We start from the raw sequence: 8,182 nt of genomic DNA, 5'->3' as shown, positions 1-8,182 counted from the left end.
TGCCCGGAAGTCCTGCGTGTCCCACCCGCAGCCAGGTGATAAATTGAGCCCGCCCACTTCCGTCGCATGAACCAATCGGAAACGTTTATGCAAATAAATCAATTCCCCTCACTCCTACGACAACCAATGGTTGCGGAGGTGCGATAGGTCCGCCAGGTTCCGGTTCTGATCGCGCTCTGAGAAGTCTGTAAAATTTCTGCCTTGGGCGAAAAGAACTCGGGAGCTTGGAGCTGGAGCAATGAGGACCGGGGCATAAACGGAATGCTGAAGACAGAGTGACGGCGATAAATCACAGAAACTGAGGCTTGAAGGGCTCCTGGAGGTCGTTTCGTCTGACCTCTGCACTGACCCCTCTCCCTCATTCCGCGTGATTCCAGCCGGGTGCTCACACGGTCTGTTGAAATCACTATTTGCAGACGTGACCCGCTGAAGTGATGCAGCAGGTCCCAAATCTGGCTGCTGGGTGTGAGCCAAAAGCCCCACAGGGGATCAGAAGCAGGCTTAAAGCCTGTCTCTATTATTTCTTAGATGTGTGACTTTGGGCACTCCGCCTCAACTCTCTAAGCCTCAGTTTCCTCTTCTGGAAATTGAGAGTAATAACACTACCCTCCTAACTTTGGTGTGAGGATTGATGGGCTAGTCAAATGGAAAACGCGAAGGATTTCTATCTCTGCAAGGCATAGCGTTATCACTTTGAGGTTAGACAGAATAGCGTTTGAAATCTGGTTTTTCCAGTTACTTGTGGTACTAATCTTAGGCAAGTCGTCTTTACCTCTCTCACTCTCACTTTCTGAAATTCTAAAATTAAAAATTCCGTGGGTTGTCATTAGGATTAAACGAGTTAAGGTTTATAAGGCACTTGGCACATGGTCAAATCACGTGTGGTGGCTAGAATCATGGGACCTCCTGGAATCTCAGTTTCTTTTTTTTTTTTTTTTGGAATCTCAGTTTCATCATCTGTCCTCTGGAAACAAACATAATGTCCCTGTTTCCCTGTAGGCCTCACAGGATTGTTATGAGGCTTAAAAAACTTGTGACACAGTTTATAAATAGAAAAATATTACACCAATGCTAATTAGCGATACTGCAAGGCGGCCAGCACCCTGGAAAAAGCATGTCGTTGGCTCTGGCTCTGCCTTTTATTCTCTATGTGACCTTGGACAAGTGGTTTCCCCGTCAAAGTGTCAGTTTCCTCTTCTGTAATATACCACCTTCATAGGACTTTCGTGGACATTGGTAAGATGCTGTATGGAAAATGTCTACTATACATTCAACACACAATAAATTTTAATAAATGGTACCTATTATTACAAGCAAATTTTTCTTTAAACTTCCCTAGATTCTGTTTCTGGAGCTAAGAGACTGAGAGAGGGGAGTGAAAACACAGCTTGCTCCTCACTGTACATCCTTTGTATCTTTTGACTTGTGTTATGGGACTATATATTTTAGTAAGTAAAATTTAAATTTAAGTAGAAATATAATACATTGTAATAAATAATAATCAAAACATAATAAATTAAAATTTTAAACTAAGTTTTAATCTCAAGGGTAGAGACCTTGAGAAGATGCCAAAATGCAAAGTACAACCTGCTATGCATGCATGCCAGAATGTACCGTGGAAAGGCAGAGTCATGTTTTTTTCTAAGATCATGGGGAAATTTTCAAATCCAACAAAGAGTCACCTCTGAAGGGACTGACCATCTTTTCGTGTAAACATTCTCAAAGCCACTTGCAGTCATGTTCTATGGAAGGAAATTACCTCGATTTGGAACCCTCGGGATGGATTTCCCTTTGCATCAGAGTTATTCAGGACTCTGGGTGACTCACTCCTCCCCGCTGGGCTTGCCCTCCAACCCCGGTGAGGCTGAACACCTCATTTAGGAGCAATAGCTCTCCCCTCATCCTAATGCCTTACATGGGTATCAACTAGCCCTGGACCATCCAGCCAATCCACACCCAGACTTCTCCAATGTCCTAGGATGCCTCTGGCCTTGGAGAGCCTTCCTGTTTCCTCCTCTGGGGCAACAGGCTGAACTGACCACCACTGCTCTACCCTGGAGGCTCCTATTTAGCTGAGGAAGGAGGGAGCTAGAGCATCAAATTCCAAGCCCACTTTCTCCCCTGTGTCTACTGTCACATCATCGCTGTGTGTGGCAATGATCAGAATTCAGATTGCGTTTCACAGATTATCCAGGCAGGGAGGAGAGAGATGGACATTTGGGGCATGGAATTTAACTGCCTCATCCTGGAAGTGACACATGTCATTTTCACCCATTTCGTTGGCCAGAACTAGTTACAGGCCCCGCCCAACTGAAAGGGTGCAGGCTAGTGCTGGGGAATGAATGGATTATTTGGGGAGCAATGCTGTGTCTGCCACATTCTTCCTGCTCAGCCTTTTGGCCAGTAGTAATTGACTCTAGAACCAGAGAACGTTAGTGTGGAAGGGACCTCAGGATTCATCTCATTCAAAAGTAAAAACAATCAGAATCCTCTGAGGTTGTTGTCCAAAATGCAGAGTCCTTGGTCCTACTGCAGACCTGCTGAATCAGAACAGCCTAGGATGGGGCCAGGGAATCTGCATTTTTAAAAGCTCACTAGGAGATTCTAGCAGTCAGGCTGGGGACCCACTGATGGAGTCAAACCCCCTTTTATAGATGAGGAAACTGACTCTCAGAAGATCAGTGACTTTCTCAAGGCCACATGGGGAGTAAGTGACAGAGCTTGGACCAGAATCTAGGCTTCCTGGCCAGGGCTCTTGACGCCTGTAGTCTTAACACCTGGAGTCTCTGCCTGCCCTGGCTTCTGATAGCACCTCTGTTCTCTTCTGGGGACACATCAGTCCCCACGGTTCAAGTCCCCACGGTTCAAGTGGGGCCTACCCACTCAAGTCTGGAGTGGGCACACAACATGGAACTAACCAATCAGAATCCCAGGATATGTTCTGAGATGATCTGGATATCAAGTCCAAAAAGTGGGAGGCAGACCCGGGATGTTTGATGGAACTATTTAGAGAAAAAAAAAAACTCTTTCCACTGAGGTTTGATGTGACCCTGGAGAAGCTGGCTGTCTTTGCTGCCATGTAGGGACAGCCTGCCTGAAAATAAGAACTGAATGAAGGAAAGCAGAGGTAAGGGACAGAGAAGGGTCCTGATAGCATCATCTGATGCCCATGTCCAGCTCTGCCTAAATTGTCCCTTGTGAGCCAATAAATTCCCTTTCTGTTCCCTGAGGTTGGGGCTCTGCTCTTGCAACTGCAAAAGGCTGGAGACAGAGCCCTGGGGTCCAGAAGCTCCCCATTCAGTTGCTGAGCATCTGTTGACGGTTTTTAGGGAGGTGTCAAGTGTGAAGTGCTGACCGTGCCCCTCTCAAGCCAGGACGTGAGACCAACACAGGCAGCAAATATACCCAGGACAATGAAGTGCCTCCACCAGCATCACAGACATCTGGGGTCTCATTTGCTGTCCTCTGGAGGAGTTAAACAAGGAAGTAAAATCATCTGTGAATGATGAGGAAACTGATGTTCAGAGAGATGAGACTACTTGCCCAAGGTCAAACAGGAAGTGGGAGATTTGACACTTACCCCAGGTGTTTTGACTCTCAGCTGGAGTACTTGGTGCTCCTTTGGGCTCCGCTCTGCCTAGAATTACAGCCAGCCTTTGAGGGCCTGCTATGGGCCAGACACCACTGTGAGCACTTTCCATGTTTTGCTCATGTGGTCTGTACAACAAAGTATTGGTCGGGATGATGATGGTGATCATGACGACACCATCATACAGTTGAACAAATGAGGGGGCTTGGGCACCCAGCCAAGACCACACGGCCAGGCAGCATCACCGGATGGACTGTGGCCCAGGGAGTCCTGAGCCCTCAGTGGCTTGAAGTTCACTCATACTCCTTGCCACACCACATCGGAGCAGATGGGAGCCCCCGCCTCTCGCTGCCTTGATGAGAGTGGCTGTTTAGAAACCAGTCAAGAGAGGTAAGGAGGTGAGGTGGACAAGAGCATCTTCTCTGATCACACTGACTTCTCTGAGATGGCCCCTGGCCAGAGTCACTGCTGGGAGGCCTTGCACCAGCTCCACCAGGATTCTGCTAAAGAAGCAGGAAGTGCGGGGTTAAAAGTGGTCTCCAGAATCCTAGGCACTCGAAATAATTGAAAGCAAGGTCCCAAAGGGATATTTGTACACCGATGTTTATAGCAGCATTATTCACAATAGCCCCAAAGTGGAAGCAATGCAGTGCCCATTAACAGATGAATGGATAAATAAACAAGATCTGATCTATACACACCATGGACTATCATTCAGCCTTAAATAGGAAGGAAATTCTGGGACATGCTACAACATGGATGAAGACATTCTATTTTGTGAAATAAGCCAGGCACAAAAGGACAAATACTGTCTGATTCCACTTATGTGAGATACTTAGCTCAGCCAGATTCACAGAGACAGAAATAAAGTGTTGCTTGTCAAAGACTGGGGAGGGGGGAGGGCAAACGGGGAGTTACTGTTCAATGAGTGCAGAGTACAGTTTTGCAAGTGGAAGAAAGTTCTGGAGATAGATGGTTACATAACAATGTGAATGTACTTAATGCCACAGAACTATACACTTAAAGATGGTTAAAATGGTAAATTTTATATTATATGTATTTTGCCACAATTAAAAAAAATTAACTAATTAATTAAGGGGTGGGGGGAAGAGTAGTTTCCAGAGATCAGCCTGCTCTCAAATCCTAGCTCTGCTACTCATGAGCTGTGTGACCTTGGGCAAGTTGCTTTCCCTCTCTGTGCCTCAGTTGCCTCACTTATCAAGTGAGAATAATGACACCTAGCTCAACAGAATTGTGAGATTTAAAGGACTCCAGACCATTAAAGTGCCCAGAGCAGTGCCTGGAACAAAGTAAGGACTCAATCAATTTAACACTGATTATTTTCATACTAGTCACTTTGGACTGAGACTGAGTGAGAGAAGAAAAATAATGAATCTTTCTTCTCTAGATTCTCTTTCTCTTTGCCCAGGTTCCACCAGCCTAAAGACACTGGACTGGCCATGCTTCAAGCCACAGGGTGGGCTAGTGGAAAAGATGATCATCATAGCCAGTCAGTGGAGGGGCTTCAACCCAGCCCCTCCATGTGCTGCTGTGTGACTTCTGGCCAGTTCATTTACCTCTCTGTGCCAGACTGTCCTCCTCTATGAAACAAGTAAACTACTGGCAATCTCACAGGTGAAAGTGAGGGTTAGGAGAAAGAATGGAGCATCCCACACCGACCCGTCCCTCTCGTCTTCATGGATCCACGGCAGGGGAGCGGGACTGTGTTCTCTCACTTCCCAGGCTGCTGCTGGTTCGAAAAGGACCAGAGAAATGTTGTCTCTAAGGACTGCGGCTTCAGTCCACGTGACCAGGATGAGCATCGTTAACCAAAGGCCACCCACCTTCCAAGGTTTTTGGAAGAGGCTTCTCCCTCCTTTCAGGGCCTCGGACGGGGGTCAGGGAGATGCCCAGAGCGATAAATAAAGAAGGAGCAAAAATAAAACCAAAAAAGTGTTTACTCTGGAACACAAGTGCATTGCTAAACACTACCCACAAGGCCTTGCGTACAGAAACCAGCTGCTGGGGGTGCTCTGGAATGTCTTGGGCTGCAGTGGGGAGAGGAGGCGCCTGGGCCCGAGCAGCTGGGCTGGGCCCCAGGAGGCAGGACCAGGACTCGGCCTGTGGCAGCCCTCCCAGGCACCCTGGCATCTTCACGTCCAGGAGTTTGTGATCTCTCACACCTGAGCCCACATGGCCTGGGCCACCCACACAGACACCCATGTGGCTCCCCCACTGTTCCTGCCTCCGCCCCTCTCCTTCGTAGGGCCCCTCTGCCCACCTGCAGTGCTTTGCCCATGCCACCCGCCTTAGTCTCACTAACCCCAACTCAGCCTCCCAATGCTCTGCTGGCAACCCCCCGCTGACCCCACCCCACCCCCCAGACCCCCGAGTTCGTCTCTACTGAGGCAATCCTACAAAGCACCGCCATTTGTGTACCTGCCTCTCTCCTCCACTAAGCTGCCAGCACCTAAGGGTCGTAGAATATAATGATCAAGGACATGAATTTGGAGCCAAACTGCCATTGCTTGAATCCCAGCTATGTGACCTTCGATATGTTAATTCATCTCTTGTGCCTCAGCATTTCCTTCTGTAAGATGGGGATGATCATGACAGTGTCTGTCTTTTGGGGATTCTGCCAGTTGCTGAGTAATTCTATTCCAATTATGCATTCTAGAACTGGGGAAATAACCGCAGGATGGGCTTCAGGGACTCACTAAGCCAAGCGAGGGACAGGCCTGAGCTAAAACTCCATTGATCACCAGACCTCCATAAGCCCTATTCTGATGGTGGACCATATTGATGTTTTGGGTCTCCTGGGATTAGAGTCAATTCAGAGCCAGAAAAGTCTGATGATTTCCCATTCCCTAACACACAGTCACCCTGGTAAATGGCTGGAAGTCCCTTTGAAGAAGGCTGGGGGATAGATGAAGGGGGTAACTTTTGACACTGTAGAGGGGTCCCTCCTCGAGGGGAACCAGCACCCTCTTTGCTCTATAAACCAGTTCAAGTCTGGGAATTGATGGAGGGTGGTGATAGTTTGGGTGACTCAAGTTAGACTGTTCACTTCAGCTGGAATTCTTCCCCTTACACAGATGGAGTAGAGTTTAGAATGAATGAATGAATGAATGAATGAATGAATGAATATAATAAAAAAGAGTTTAGGAGACTGCCCATCCATTTCCCCTGCCGAGGGATGTGGTGATCAATCAACTAGCCAATGCTGTAGGTCTCTGAGTGTTTAAATGGATCTGAGTGGGTTGGTATCCGTGAGGCACTAGACTCGTGCCTGCCACGCTGTTGGCAAAACAGAAGTGCTTCTCGTCACTGCTGGTCCTCCTTCTGCTCCCCGTGCCTGGCAGCAGGCAGGCACTCAGGAAGTGATTACAGAACAGGGGGGTGAATGGGTCCCTGATCAAGGTGCAGCTGGAGTCTGCTCTTGAGACATAAGCCAAATTCACCTGTGATTCAGGTAAGACCGTGAGTCCTGGGGCATCCAAAATGGGCCTAACTGCACGGGGAAAGAACCTAGTGGAAAGTAAAAGAGGGTCCAGACTTATGGAAGGTTGGGTTTGAGGGCATCAGACCAAAGCTAAAAGGGAGAATTATGAACTCCGAGTGTCCTGAGGTGTGACTCTCAGATTATCTCTACTAGGCTTAGATATTTGTCTGTGAGTGTAGTTATTGGTTTTTATGTAGCTTCTAAGGACCTCCAGCTACACAGAGTTGAGCTGATATAATTTTAGGGTAAAGCAATTCATCGCTGATGGTTTACGCAAGACCCCTTTCTTATTCATTTTGTTTTCTTTCTTCCCCGATCCCTACTCCCAGTCACCTTCCCCAAACAGGCATGAACCTTGTAAATTCCCTTTTAAGGATTTCTTGCATGTGTTTTAATTTTCAAAAATTAAAATTCACTCTGCTACTTAGCGATCGCCCTGTCGGCATTGACATGGGTATGTGAGATGCTGGGTTACAAGACACACCCAGATTTCATTTTGCCAAACGCTGCCCTGTGTTTTCCAGAATGGCTATGCCAATTCACATGTCCACAGCAGTACTCGGGGCCTCCCTTCTCCCCACATTGTCACCTACTCTGAAGAGTATTGCCCTTTCTAATTTGTGATGGGGTGTGAATGGATATCTCGCCGTTTCAATCATTTTCACTTAATATCTGTCTTTCCTGCTGGGTTTTAAGTCTGTGAGGATGGCAGGCTTACCTGAAAGGCACATTTTTGTCCTTAGCGTTCAACTCCATGCCTGCCCCATACAAGAGGCTTCAAGCCGTGCTTTTGAACGGATGAACCAATTACTCCCATGTGTAGCCCTCCTGAACCCAAGCTTGACCCCTGGGGAGGGGAGAGGTGGTCATGAGTAAGCAAAACAGAAAGAGCTGTTTACTAAACTCTCAGAAGTCACTGCCCAAGGGGAAATTCCTTAGGGAGGCCCAGACACAGCTGGAGGCGTGCAAAGGAGTGGGTTTTCCCACGGAGCCGAAGAAAAGCCACTGGGTTGCAGACGGTCCTCTGTTCATCTAGAAGACACGGGCTCTAGTGAGATCACACAAGACTCTGGCAGAAGCTGCACAGATAA

Source organism: Camelus dromedarius, chromosome 11 (genome assembly GCF_036321535.1).
Source record: "Camelus dromedarius isolate mCamDro1 chromosome 11, mCamDro1.pat, whole genome shotgun sequence".
Classification (NCBI taxonomy): Eukaryota; Metazoa; Chordata; class Mammalia; order Artiodactyla; family Camelidae; genus Camelus; species Camelus dromedarius.
The sequence above is the reverse complement of the archived record's forward strand: the minus strand, read 5'-3'. Positions refer to the sequence as shown.